This window comes from Myotis lucifugus, unplaced genomic scaffold (genome assembly GCF_000147115.1).
Source record: "Myotis lucifugus unplaced genomic scaffold, Myoluc2.0 scaffold_310, whole genome shotgun sequence".
NCBI classification, from domain to species: Eukaryota; Metazoa; Chordata; class Mammalia; order Chiroptera; family Vespertilionidae; genus Myotis; species Myotis lucifugus.
The window spans coordinates 1,397,167-1,411,940 of record NW_005871358.1 but is presented as its reverse complement, the minus strand read 5'-3'; the positions used below and the strand labels follow the sequence as shown (position 1 = coordinate 1,411,940).

At 37.9% G+C, this 14,774-nt stretch overlaps 1 pseudogene; it reads right to left on the bottom strand.

The window, feature by feature from the left end:
* Positions 1 to 7,888: 7,888 nt before the first annotated feature.
* Positions 7,889 to 8,642, bottom strand: LOC102428311 (annotated as a pseudogene).
* Between the last annotated feature and the right edge of the window lie 6,132 nt (positions 8,643 to 14,774).

Here is a 14,774-nt window from a genome sequence, read left to right as displayed (position 1 = left end):
GGAGAGGAACATCCCAAATATGAGGGGCTGTAGTTCCAGTGCCTGTGAAAGTCCCAGGAGAAGAAATTCTGAAATTTGTGTACCGTTGCCTGGCTCCATGTGTCAGAGGTGACTACCAAAAAAAAGAAAAAAAATGAATAACTAATTTTCACATTAGCAAACATTAGTAACTGAGAATAAATGACACATTTACATTTTAGAATCAGGAAAATAATTTCTATATTTGGTTTATGATCTACTTCCCATTAAGTCATCTCTATTGGCATTTCTCAATAGAATTTCCTTTATTACCATCAATCAACTCTTCAAACATAATGTATATTGCTGTTTTATTGAGTATATCTTTCATTCACTTGAGGTATATATAGGGTGTCCCAAAAAATGTAACCCACACTTTGAATAATAATAAAGGTAGTATTTATTAAAATGCATTTAATTTATAAAATTCAGCTATCAGATTTTACAGTGTATACACATTTGGGGGAGGGAGGACATCTTGTATATTGACTATAGACCATGTTTCAGGCACTGTTCACAGTATGCAATGCTGAAAAATAAAAGTCTCTGTAAACTAATGACAAAACAATTAATCAAATAAAAATGATAATATCACATATCCAATGGTAAAGATGGTATAAAGAAAAGTAAATCACATTAAATGAAGAGAATGCATAGAGGGTGTCAATTTTTACAGAGTTTAGCCAAGACTGCCAACAGATGACAGTTAAACAGACACCTCAATGAAGAATAAGCAGGAGACTAAGAGGGATGTTCTTGGCAAACAAAAGGATCAGCCAGTGCAAAAGCCCTGAGGAAGATGCTTGTTTCAGAAAATCAATGCTAAAAATCACCCAGTGTATCTGGGGGAATGAGCAAGGCAGAGCAGGGTGAGAGATGGTGTCAAAAAATAGTAAGAAACAAGGTAGCCTGCATGTTGCTGTTGAAACTTCAAGTCATAGAGGGTGCCTTGTGCACACTAGGTAAATGTTGCACTTTATTAATCTGGTTACAAAAGCATCCAGTGAATCAAAAAGGATCTCTTCTTTGTTACCTTCTCTTGATTTTAGAGTCACATCTATATGTATAAAAGCCTAAGGTACTGTTCAACCGTTCGACCGGTCACTATGATGTACACTGACCACCAGGGGGCAGATGCTCAATGCAGGAGCTGCCCCGTGGTGGTCAGTACATTCCCATGGCGGGAGCGCTGCTCAGCTGCCAACAGGCGCCAGACACAGGGCTCACTGCTGGCCACAATAGCCTGGAGATCACAGCAGAGCAACAGTGAGCCTACCGAGTGGCAGCGGCAGGCACAGTGGAGCCAGGATGAGCAGGAGCAGCAGGCAGGAGCAGCAGGCGGCATTGGACTGCTGGTTTCAGCCTGATCTCCACAGACCACACCGAGGGACTCCATCAGTGCACAAATCCATGCACTGGGCCTCTAGTTGAATATATGAGTCCAGGTACCTCTGCTCTGAGGACTGCTCTCAGTTTTTAAGGCAAACACACAACACACCAGGGCCCCTTCATCTGTTATGTCCATGTCCTTCTCCCTCCCTCCCGAGCAATGTAGGCTATGAGTAGATACATTGAGCTACCAGATTGTACAGTGTGTATACATTTGGGGGTGGGGGGACACCCTGTATGTTAACTATAGACCATGCTCCAGATTAAGTCTAGATAAAGTATCTTTTCTAAAAAGAATTTAGAAATAGTACCTTGATATTCATATCATAAGCCTCCCATGGACAAATACGCTTGAGGTTTCATATTGCTATTCCCATTTTCTGCCCTGTATTTAAAGAAACATGAACAATAGGTTAAATAAACATAGTGGGAGAGACAGAAATAAAATGCACATGAGGAAGAAAAGAGATCTAATGAACTTAGCTGGTCCCTAAGAGATGATGAGGAAGCAAAATCTTCTTTGGATTCTAGCAGCTTTCCAACCCTAATAATACCCCCTTGAGGCCAAGCAAAAATAATAAAAGAGAAAAACAAATTTCTCCAAAAGACAGAGGTAGTTACAAATATATGGTATGAAACACCTTACAGATTGACTATGCAAAGTAAAAAATTATCAAAAAATAAACCAATGTTCACAAAAGGAAATATACAAAAACAGCACAGGTTAAATATTTTTAACATCAAGAAGTGGAAGACTGGTTTTTCCTGTGCCTCTTCCTTATTTAATTGACCAGTTGGTTTTTATATGGTTGATGGCAGATGAGACAATCCCCTTTCTCACTTTTCCTACGTGGCATCATTGTTTTCCTTGGACTTTGGGTTTTGATCTCATTTTTGACAATCAAGGGGCACAATCTAATTCTGATTCTGGTATTCTTCCAACATGCAAAGGCCTCCCAGGACGTGAGCAATACATGCTGCACATGCCATGAGGAACCATCCTTCTACACTGAGTAACTTTGTTCATACAATTTAAGCCTGAGCACGTTGTCCTGCAAACATATATTTCATTGTACTCTATCTTCACCATCACAGTGCCAGATCCGAACAAGCTTCACCTGTTTTATTCACCTTTGTCTTTTCAAAACTGTTTGTGAATATATGTGCACTTATATAGGAACACATTTAAGTAAATGTGAAGTTATGAAATGAAAGGCATGACAAGGAGAATGAAACCTTGTTAAACAAAGTGATTTCAAAGCAGTGTCTAAGTTATAATTTCTTCTTTTTTTTTCTTTTAATCTTTATTGTTGGAAGTATTGTTGAAAGCCTTCTTTTTCCCCCGTTAAACTCTTACAGCATGCTCCCATCCTCCCTCCCACCACCACCAGGCCCTCACCACCCCATTGTCTATGTCCATGGGTTATGCATATATACATACAAGTTTATTGGTTGATCTTCCCTCTGATATAAAGATATATGAATTCAAATATGCTAATGGAAGGTAAAGGTAATCTGTAGTCCAATATAAAAAAGAATGCCTTCCAGAAGATAGTAGAAGATGATGCAAATTTTGGAAATACAGCTAACGACAAAGGCCAAAAAGAACAATAAGGAATAACAGAGATGTGAAACAACTAGGCCATATGTGTGTAGTGATATGTTAGTACCAACTACTCAGAACATTCACTTTCATTCTTGTTTTATAGTAAGGATTCCAAAGTGAAGAATATAAAATGATCAGCTGACTTTTTCTCAGTAAGAAAAGTGAAAAAAAAAAACAATGAAGAGAATACAATATGACTGAGTGATAGATTTGAGCCCACAATAATAATAAACACTCATAATTCCCCACATATACACACATGAAGGTACTCAATGACAACAAAGTGAATGAGGAAAACCTCCAATTCCTTGTTTTGGAGAATGCAATGAAAAACAGGAGTAAAAAAAAAACACACTCTGTCCCCACTATACAAATGTCAAAACTTGTACAGACAGTTTACAAGAGAGAAAGCAAATGAATAACTAACCCACAAATATATTCAGGTCACCAGTAATGAAGTAATTGCAAAGTTAAGCTATTTAGCATACCTCCTTTTACTTATCAAATAAATTTTTCATGTGAATTGAATACCCAGAGTGAAAGAAGATACTGTGAAATGTATGTCTTCTGAACTACTGTTGCAAGGTAATACTTATAAAAAATATACTGGATCTGGGTCTTTTGAATAGACCTCATGATAAAAATAAAGGAAAACTACCCTCAATTTACTGGACACTCTCCATCCCTAGTACTCTGCTTTCCTGCTAACTTTAGTTACAAAAATCATTTTGTACATTCTACTTTTACTTGAAATAATTTATGCCTCCCATTACCACCTCTAATTGGGTTTCCATCAGTTAATTGCCAACAATTACCCATGTGTTGCTGAGTTCAATGTTCACTTCTCCTTTTAACATCATAAACTAATCAATAATTAATCAGGCAAATTTTCAATCATAGGCTGATGCCTGTCAAGAGACCTCAGGTAAATGTGCTTGGCTTTGACTCTCTCTAACCCTTTTCTGTAGTACATACTGCACCTCTGGACTCACCTGTTTGGGAACTCTGAGGGGAAGGTCTCCATGGGAAAGTCCAACCTTCTGGATGGTTGATGATGGAGAATGAAGCTCTCTGCCCAGACAAGACAGCAGGAAGGAGGCAAGCACAGGTCTCCTAGACAAACTTAGGATTCCAAAAGCAACAACCAGGTCCCACCCAGCCCAAGGTCACACATGCTGAGAGACTGGAGATGAGGAGATATTTATAGCTCTCCATGTCTGCTCATTAGATACATTTCTGTCTTGTTACTCTAGCTTCTAATCACCTGATTTCCCTGTGGGTCTTGACAGAAGGGAATATTTTCCTGGAGATTCTGTGTTCCCAAAAGACCAGTTAAGAAGTCAAGTTAATCTAGTTTTTACTAGTTCTCCCTCATAAAATTTCTTGGCTTCCAGAGGATTAACCTCCCAGCACCTTATCCCAACCCTGATTTAAGATATTTCTAGTCTAGATTAGAAACTCTAATCTCCAAATCATGGTTTATGATAAGGAGACAGTCCCTGATTCTACATAAAATGGCTATTTTTCTTTTCAACAAAGGAGAGAACTAAGTTCCTTTGATATAAAGTTTGGGGGTTACATACTGGGCTTCATGACACACTAGCCAAAACAATTTGGCTTTTCAACCTTATTTACAAGTTAAGAACTGTCATTTAGTCCCTCACTATGAAATATTCATTAATTATAAATAATATATTTAGAAATATTACACTATAATCTAAGTATGGAGTAGGAAAGTAAATAGATTTTTCCCTGTGGCCTCCAGAACAAACCTAGACCTGCAAATTGAATTTAGCCCACTGAGACTTATTTCCTGTTTGACTTCAGGAATTGTAAGTGCATAAGTGTGTTTGTTTTAAGTCACTCAGGTGGTAAATTTACGTTAAGATTAAAAAGTGAATACACATTTATCCAATGAAATTTTCTTCAGGACTGGGTTTAAGTGTCTCAATTCATCCATTTAGACTTTCCTGGGTAAAAGCACTAATCCCTCTCCCCCTTAATTAGAAGAAATTTGTAATCAGCTTGGAGATATTCAGCTTCTTTAGCTGGTAGAGAATTTCTTATTGTGTAAATGTAAATGTGCTTCAGATTTTGATGTCTTTGAAGCATTCACATAGAAAAGTAATTCATCATTTAAGTTCATGTCTAACATTTATTTGATATCTTCATGTCTAAATTTATACATCTTTATATTTTATATTAATTCAAGCATTCTTTCTTTTCATTTCTTTCCTCTTCAACTTTTTAAAACTTTCCTTTCAACATAAAATATGAGATTATAAATAAGTCTGTGCTTGTGTGCATATATGTGTGTGTTTATTTAAAATTAAGTTGTAGGTGAGTAAACACACAAGAACACACAACTTTACCTTTGAACATTTTATTGGGGCTCAGCAAAATATGTCCACATATCTCATGTATTCCTTGCAACATTCATTGAAGACATGTTTACTGTCCCAGGTTACCTTCAGAAATAAGGAAATTGAGCCTCAGGTGTATTAAATGTTCATCAATTGCATTAAGAAGCCATTAAAGCCCTAACGGGTTTGGGTCAGTGGTTAGCGAGCGACGGCCTGCGGACTGAAGGGTCCCAGTTTGGATTCCAGTAAAGGGCATGTACCTTGGTTGCGGGCACATCCCCAGTAGGGTGTGTGAAGGAGGCAGCTGATCAATGTTTCTCTCTCATCAATGTTTCTAACTCTCTATCCCTCTCCCTGGCTCTCTGTAAAACATCAATAAAATACATTTTTTAAAAAGAAGCCATTAAAGTTTATTGTGCACTTTCTTAACATACAAACATGGAAATATGAATTGTTGACTGTAATTTTTGTATTGCTTTTATGCATCATATTGTACATTTTAATCATGTTCAGTTTATATTGTGTAATTAAACGTCAATGAATAACTTAGAAGGAATAAACCAGGATCTAGGCCTCAGGTAACTGATTCACACTGAGAAATGGTAGGAGGAATCTCTTCTACTTGCAAAATGAGCAAAGTGTCATGGATATAGGGAGACTAGAAGTAAAATAAAGCAATTCACATTCGGTACTCTTTCTTTTCTTTACAATAGAAGATAAAACTAGATATAGATATAGGGTAAACTGATCATATATTGCTTCAAATGGGAAGAGCACCAGGGCCATGAACAACACCATGAATAAGTCTTAGAATCACATGTGAAGACTCACAGCTGACTGTAGACTCATAAGGAAACTAGCAGAGCTCAGAGCAACTCCCCACTATATAATCTCACTTGGTAATAATGCCATTATATTACATAATTTGCTTGTAGGATGGCTTGTCATACAGCAATAACTTACTGATACAATAATCACAGTGAACAGAAATGAGGACAGTAATAATCTGATGCTGATTATTGTTGACATTTATTCTCATTTTTTAAGATCGCATTCATGTTATTGCGTTATTTTAGTTTATTTCAGACACCTGTATTTAAACACTCTCATTGGGAGTTCATTTCCCTATAACCATGAAAGGTGGAAAGAACACATATGTTTTTGTAGGAAAACCGGTGACCGTGATTTACATGAAAAAAAAAAACACAAGAATGCAAGTTCTCTTTTGAGTCACTCTTTGATCATTAAAGATGAATAGAATCATGAGCATAATAGAGATATTTAATGAATGAAACTGGTCATTAACCATCCCATCCATGCTTATGGAAAATTGACAAAAGGGGTTCTATATTCTTTATAGTAATAAAAAGATTGCTATTATAGGCAACACTGAAAGCTTTCAAGCAGAAAATAAAGATAATTCAATAAAAGATGGAAAAACACCAGCCAATCTTCAATCATATATATGTAAAACTCCCTTACAAATGGGCATCATCCCTCCATACTCCAATGAATAGATGTACAGCATGAAGAATAAATATTTTACATAGTAATTGCAATGTGTGACTTTAAAAAATTGCTTTATCATTTTGAAATTAGTCTGTGATTTTAAGGTGGTATTAGGCCAACCTATTAACATTTATCTTTCAGTGAAGAGTCCTCTTGGAGACATGGATTTGATAATCATGTTGCAAGTGCCTCAGGTAGGGATTGTAAACACTGTGATGAAAAAAAAAAACAGGATTCTAATGGGAGAATTAAACCTGGTGAGCAGCTATTAAACACAAGTATGGCAGAGTTTATATTATCAGGAAGAACAGTTAAGATAGTGATATACAAAAGAATGTCAGTCATAGTAGTGAAAAACACAATTCTCATATTTTCCTCTCGTTTAAACTTGTATAAATTGCCTTGGTCATTAAGTGTAGCTTTAAAAATATTTTTTATGATCTCAGAGAGGAAGAAAGAGGGCAGGAGAGATAGAAGTATCAATGATGAGAGAGAATCATTGATCCACTGCCTACTGCATTCCCCCTATTGGGGATGAAGCCCACAACCCTGGCATGAGCCCTGACCAGGAATTGAACCATGACCTCCTGGTTCATGGGTCAAGGCTCAACCACTGAGCCAAATCAGTGGGGCTCATTAATTATAATTTTTTCCATAGAAGTAATACCATTCAGGATGATTTTTTAGGTACAAAAATTATTTTGTATGATATATGTCATTTGAGAAAAATTATTTTTAAAAAATTCATGTTGTCCATTAGTTAAATGGGATTTTTTAAATATCTTATCCATATGGAAATAAATTTGGGAAAGTAGGAAAACAGCAAAGAGAAAAGCTGTTGAATAGCTGAGAGGGCAGAAAGCTTAATTGAGTTACATAAATTGAATAAAGAAGATGAGGTCAAAGAAATAGAAATTTCAGAAAATCAATGGAAAAAGCAAGTTCTACTTCCATAGTGAAAAAATAATCACAGCATCTGACTCTGAGCCTTTGACCTCTGCCATCATGGGCACATCTTCAGTGTTAGGACAACTGGCCAGTTTGTAGTTTCCGTCACAGATAATGTCTTCAGAGCCTGTTTGATGTCCTTGTTCCTGAGACTGTAGATGAAGGGGTTTAGCATGGGTGGGACCACGGAGTACATCACTGAAGCTATGGCACCTGAGTGTGAGCTGTGGGTAGCAGCAGAGCTAACGTACACTCCTAACATTGTATCATAAAAGAAGGAGACAACTGAGAGGTGAGACATACAAGCAGAAAATGCTTTGTACTTCCCCTGAACTGATGATATTCCATGAATGCAGGACACTATTTTAGAATATGAGTAAAGGATCCCAGCAAAAGGACCACCACCAAGCAGAAGAGCTGAAAAATAGGTCACCATGTTATTTAGAAATGTGTCAGAACAGGCAAGTTTGATCATCTGATGGAGTTCACAGAAAACTGAGGGATTTCCAAATTCATGAAGAAGGACAGTTGTAATGCCATTAAGCAATGTAGCAAGGAATTCAGGACACTCATGGTCCAGGACATGAGGGTTCATGATGACCATGTAGTGCAGAGAATGGCAGATGGCCACAAACTGGTCATAGGCCATCACAGTCAAGAGAAAAACATCCAACCCAACAAATATATATATACACACACACACACATCTGGGTGATGCAGCCTTCATATGTTATGGTTTTTCTCTGTGTCTGGATGTTCACCAACATCTTTGGGATGGTGGTGGAGGTGAAACAGATGTCTACCAAGGACAGGTTGGAGAGGAGGAAGTACATGGGTGTGTGGAGGTGGGAGTCTAAGCTGATGACCAGGATGATGAGCAAGTTTCCAAACACAGTGATCAGGTACATGGAGAAGAAAAGTCCAAATATGAGGGACTGCAATTCTGGTTTCTCAGAAAATTTCAGAAAAAGAAATTCTGAAATTTTTGTAAGATTCACAGGTTCCACATGGTGGAGGTGACTACCCGGAAAAATGAAAATAACATGACTAATTTTCACACAAACATACATTGCTCACATACTTGAAATGCAACAATTTGTATTTTGCAGGCTAGACATAAATTTTAATATTATGTATGGTTATGGTCCCCTATAGGGGATATCCAGTACCACCCCCTGATATGTAATATTTGTTCAAATCACCTATGTCTCTGAGGGGGTTCATGTATTCTACAGTTTTAATGAGAATTTCTTCATGTTTCTCAGGAATGTAAATTGAATGCTGACCATGTTTAGGCACTGTCCAGGCTGTGAGAATAGGGTGCTGAAGAACAAAAGTCTCTACAATGCAATGAGGGAGAAAAGAATGTAGAAGTAAATGATGAAATAATAAGTTATTTCGTATGGTGGCCGCTGGTATGAAGAAAAGGAAAGCACATCTAAAGGAGAGAGGTGACTACGGAGTTCTGGTTTTCATGGGTTTGTAGGTAGATCTGCAAACAAGGTGACATTTGAACAGAGACCTTAAATAAGTGATTTGATAATTAAGTAAAAAGGGGGAAATTCTGTGATGTCCTGAATTAAATAACATGGAGACCAGAGAGTGAGAGAAAAAGACAAGAGTAGCCAACCAGGTAAAAGCTGTGAGTCCACATACCAAAGACTGCTCACATGTATGTTGGAACTTGAATCAATATCTGTAGTGACCACTAGATGCCCCTGCATCCTGCACATGCATGAGCTTTCAGGACTCTTGCCTGTAACCAATCAAAAGTAGTAAATATTTCTTCCTTGATACCTATTCTAGAATGGCCCCACTGTACCTTCTCCCAGGACAGTGGACATGTCTTCTGTGCCTCAGTCTGCTGCTGGTGTTTTCAACTTCATGCCCCAGGAATCGGTCCTTTCCTGGCTAGCGTTTGGCTCAATAGACAATGTTGTTGTTATTTTTAAGAAAAGCTTTTGGCCAGGTTGGTGTTTCACAGTGTTTAGCGTCAACCTATGAACCAGAAGATCACAGTTCGATTCCTGGTCAGGACACACGGCCTCACTGTGGGCTGGAATCCCCAGCAGGGGCATGCAGGTGGCAGCTGATCAATGATCTCTGCCATTATTGATGTTTCTATCTCTTTCCCTCTCTCCCTTCCTCTCTCTGAAATCCATGAGAATACATTTTGAAAAAAAAAGAAAAGTTTTTGTCCCTGATCATTTTTTTGTGCAACACAACAGAAGAAGGGAGACACGAGGCTCTGTGGGAAGTGTGTGCAGGGCAGAGGGACTGGCCAGTGCAAAGGCCCTGAGGAAGGTGCTTGTTTCACATGTTCAAGTCAAAAAAGTGAAGCCAGTTTAGAAGGTGAACGAGCATGAGGGAGAGTGACAAGAAGTGGTGGCAGACACGTTGAGATGTGAGGTGGCCTGGCTGCTACTGCCGAAACCTCAGGCACAGGAATTTCCTCATACATCCTACCACTTAAACTCTATTATTCTTGTTGCAAAGGTGTCCTGTGAAAGGAAACAGATCCCCTCCTTAGTACCTGCTCTTGATTAAGTTCTGGCCCATATTGTACGAGCCACCTTGGAGTGTATGAGTGCAACTACCCCTGGTCTGAGGACTGCTCGCATCCACAAATCACACACACACACACACACACACACACACACACACACACACACACACACCACTATGGCCTCCTCAATAGTTATTTCCATATCTGTCTCAGTTCCAGCCATACTGAATATGCTAGGAATGGATACAACCTAAGGTGGCCAAATCAGTTGACTTTCACCTGTCTAATGTAGAAATGGGTTCCAGAAAATTCCAAATATTAAGCCTTCCATAGACAAATAAACTTGGGGTTCCATACCAAGATGGCCATTTTTTCCCCTGTATTTAATAAAACATAATGAAATCTGTTCAATAATGCAGAGAAGAGGGAGATTGGGGAGAAAAAAATGAATGGATGAAAAGGAATAGATTATTTAATTAGCTCAGGTGGTCCCCAAAAGACTGTGAGGAAGAAAAACATTCTTGGGTCATGCAGTATTTAAACCCTCAACACATTCCATTGATGACAGCAAAACAATAAGTAAACAAAAATAAGCTTGTCCAAAAGATAAAAATATCTTCCATTTTGTACACCTTTATAATGAGTAAAGAAATAAAACAACACCACACACACACATAAATTATTTTTTAAAAGTTGGGTAATTTTGTTATCAAGCAGTAGAAGACTTGTTTTCTGTACCTATTTATAGTCACTTGACCAATTTGTTTTTATGTGGTCTGATAGGGGTGAGGTTAGCCCCCTTCTCCCTTTTCTTATGCGGCACCTTTTCTGTGTTATTTTTGGGCTTTGGGTTTTCATCTTTTTTGACACACCCTGTGAGCACACTCTGGTCCTGGTTCCGGTCTTCATCCAACATGCAAATCCTCCCCAGACCATGCTTTATAAATCCTGCCCACACCATGGCAGTTCTATCTCTATATACTGAATAGCTTTCTTCATATGGTTCTTCATGAGGACAATATTTTAAACACACATTTATTTCATTGTTCTCTGCTCTCACTATTATACTGCATGATCCAAAGAGCAAGGAGTTCTCCTGCTTTGTTCATAATTGGATTTTTCACAAAGGTATGTGATTAGATGTGCACTTACACAGAGACAAAACTAAGAATGTAAAAAGTGATAAAATAAAAAAAATGGAAGGATAATGAAACCAAGTTAATGTGAGTAGTTTCAAAACAACTGTAGCAAGCAAAATAGAATGGAAAATTAAACACTAACTAAAACAAGACACAAAATACAATCATTTAAGAATATCAATGTGGGTTGACTATTAAATTGTAAAGAGCTAGATCTAAAAGCATATAATGTAATATGTTTCTAGAATGTTCTGGCACATAGCAAATGCTCAGTTATTATTCACCAAATGAATCTGGAATTAGATTTCAATGAATATGAACCTTTACCCTATGGCAAGCTTATACTTCAATATTGTTTTAAAAGTTTGAATTGTTACATGAAAGTTGGCATAAATGGCTATTGATCTGAAAGAATATTGAATTGGTCCTCGACCTCAGATATCTTGCAAGATGTTATAGTGATTACAAACTCCATGTAAGATCAACAATACATTTTTTACGAACATTAAAAATCCCATATAAAATTTACAGGTGGGAAAAAATGTCTTAAAGCAAGAAACTCAGTAGTTAGAAAACAGTTTTATTTAAATAAAATATTTAAAATTTTATGGTCAAAATATGTCCTACAAAAGTCAATTGAGAAAGAATGATTTCTAGTAACAATTTGAAATGCTATACAAAAATGGGAAAATAAATGAAGTTTTCAGAAACTGAGTAATAGTTTGGGAAAACAATAAGAAATGCCTTTTGTGCATTAGCCGATTTGCCTTGGTGGATAGAGTGTTGGCCTGCAGATTGAAGGGTCCCGGGTTCGATTCTGATCAAGGGCACATACCCAGGTTGTGGGCTCGATCCCCAGTGGGGGTTGTACAGGAGGCAGCCAATCAATAATTCTCTCTCATCATAGATGTTTCTATCTCTCTCTCCCTCTCCCTTCCTCTCTAAAATCAATAAAAATATATTTTTAAAAAAGAAATGCCTTTTGTAATTAGCCTGGGGGGGGGGGGAATGGAAGAGCAGTCACGTTGATTGGGGTTAGAACTTTTTAACTGGTAGCAAAAGGGAGTACTCTTAATTTCACTGGCAGAAAGTGTTTCAATTTTGGGGGGGGGATGAAGTCAGTCATAAATATTATAAATAGTGATGTTATTTAACTCAGTTTCTCATCCTCAGCATTGTTGACAATCTGGGACACACTGTTCTCTGTGGTGAGGTTTGTCCTGTGAATTGAAGGTTGTTGAGAGCATCCCTGCCTCCACCCACCCCTCTCTAGTGTGACAGTCACAAATCTTTCAGGACATAGCTCGATGTCTCTTGGGGGGAAAGTCACCCCCGATTAGAACCACAGTTTGAATTTCATAATTTCAACATACTTATTTTAATAGCATTGATATGATAGCAATATAATGATAAAGAGTATGAAAGACCATTAAAGGTATGAGTAGAAGTCATACTATGAACTCTTATGTAGCCACTGAAATAAATACATTAATCAAGCAAACAAACAGCTATCTCTTACCTCTGGGCTAAGTAGAATAGGCTCTCAGTTGACAACAGGTAAATGTTCTTGGCTTTCATTCTGTGACCCTCTCTCTCATGTAAGATCAGCTAGGTTATTGGACTCACCCGGATGGATAAGATCTCTGAGAGGAAGGTCATTGTGGGGGTGTCTGAATCCCTCCCTGAATGGTTGATGATAGAGACTAAAGTTCTGTTCACAGGCAAGACAGCAGGAAGGTGTGCAGCATCGGCCCCCAGCCAGAATTTGGGCTTGCCTTCTGGCCCCTTTCAATCTGAGGTTCAACAAGGCAGGGTTCCGCCTCCTTGTTTCAGCTCTGATACAATAAACATGTCATTTTCATAGTCTACGTAGTGCCCCATGATTCACATGTTTGTGCTTTCTGTTGGTGATGTCACTGTTGAAATTGTCCCCCAAGTGTAGTGCTGAAACACTCGCTAGTGTGTCTAAGTGCAAGAAGGCTGTGATATGACTTATGGAGAAAATACGTGTTAGATAAGTTTCATTCAGACATGAGTTATAGGGACGTTGGCCATGAGTTCAATGTTAGTGGATGAATACCACACATTGCCTGGCCAGTGTGGCTCAGTGGTTGAGCATCAATCTGAGAACCAGGAGGTCATGGTTTAATTCCTGGTCAGGGCACATGCCAGAGTTGTGGGCTCGATCCCCAGATTGAGCAGGAGAAAGCCGATCAATGATTCCTTCTCATCATTGATGTTTCTATCTCTCTCTCCTTTCCCTTGCTCTCTGACATCAATAAAAATATATTTTTAAAAAAGACAAGTAAATGATATGTTCTTAAACAAAAATACATGCAACACAAAGCTATTTTTGATAGGCTGGAAAAATGTTGTAAGTAGAGGCTTTCGGGAACCTAACCCTGCATTTCCCCCTAGGAGCAAGGGTTCAGTAGTCACTAATTCAGTGTTTCTGACAACTTTTGAACATGACTACTGCAATAAAAGGTATGGACCACTGATTACTTCAGCTTTATTGCCATAGATCTGGGAGAAAAAACATGAATGCCATACTAATCATGTCATCTTTTCTGTATTTTTCCAGCTCTATTGATATATGATTGACCTATAGCATTGTGTATGTTTGAGGTGTACAAAGTGTTCATTTCATACATTTATATATTGCAATACGATTACCACCATAACATTAGTTAATACCTTCCTCACCTCACATAATTAGCACTTATTTTTGTGAGAACATTTAAAATCTATTCTCATAGCAACTTCCAAGTAGATGATAAAAATTGTTAATTATCATCACCATGCTGTACATTGCATCCCTGGAACTTAATCATCTTTTAACTAGAAATTTGTACCCTTTGATCAACATCCCCCCATTTGGCCCAGCTCAGGGTCCCTGGTAACCACCATCCTACTTAGAGTCTACAAATAAGTGAGATCATACAGTACTGGTCTTTCTTTGTGTGACTTACTTCACTCAGCATAAGGCTCTCAAGGTCTAGCCATGTTGTCACAAGTGGCAAAATTCCCTACTTTGGACTCGTGGCCCTTTCTCCATCTTTAAAGCCAGCAGTGTAGCATTTTAAAATCTTTCTCTGATACCAACTATATATTCTTCCTTCCTCTTCCACATTCAAAGACCATGGGGATTACATTAGCCTCACCTACGTAATTATTGCCAATTTAATTGACATACAATGTTATATTAGTTTCAGGTGTATAACATAGTGATACATCTTAGAAAGTGATCACTACAATAAGTCCAGTAACCACCTGTCACCATACATAATTATTAC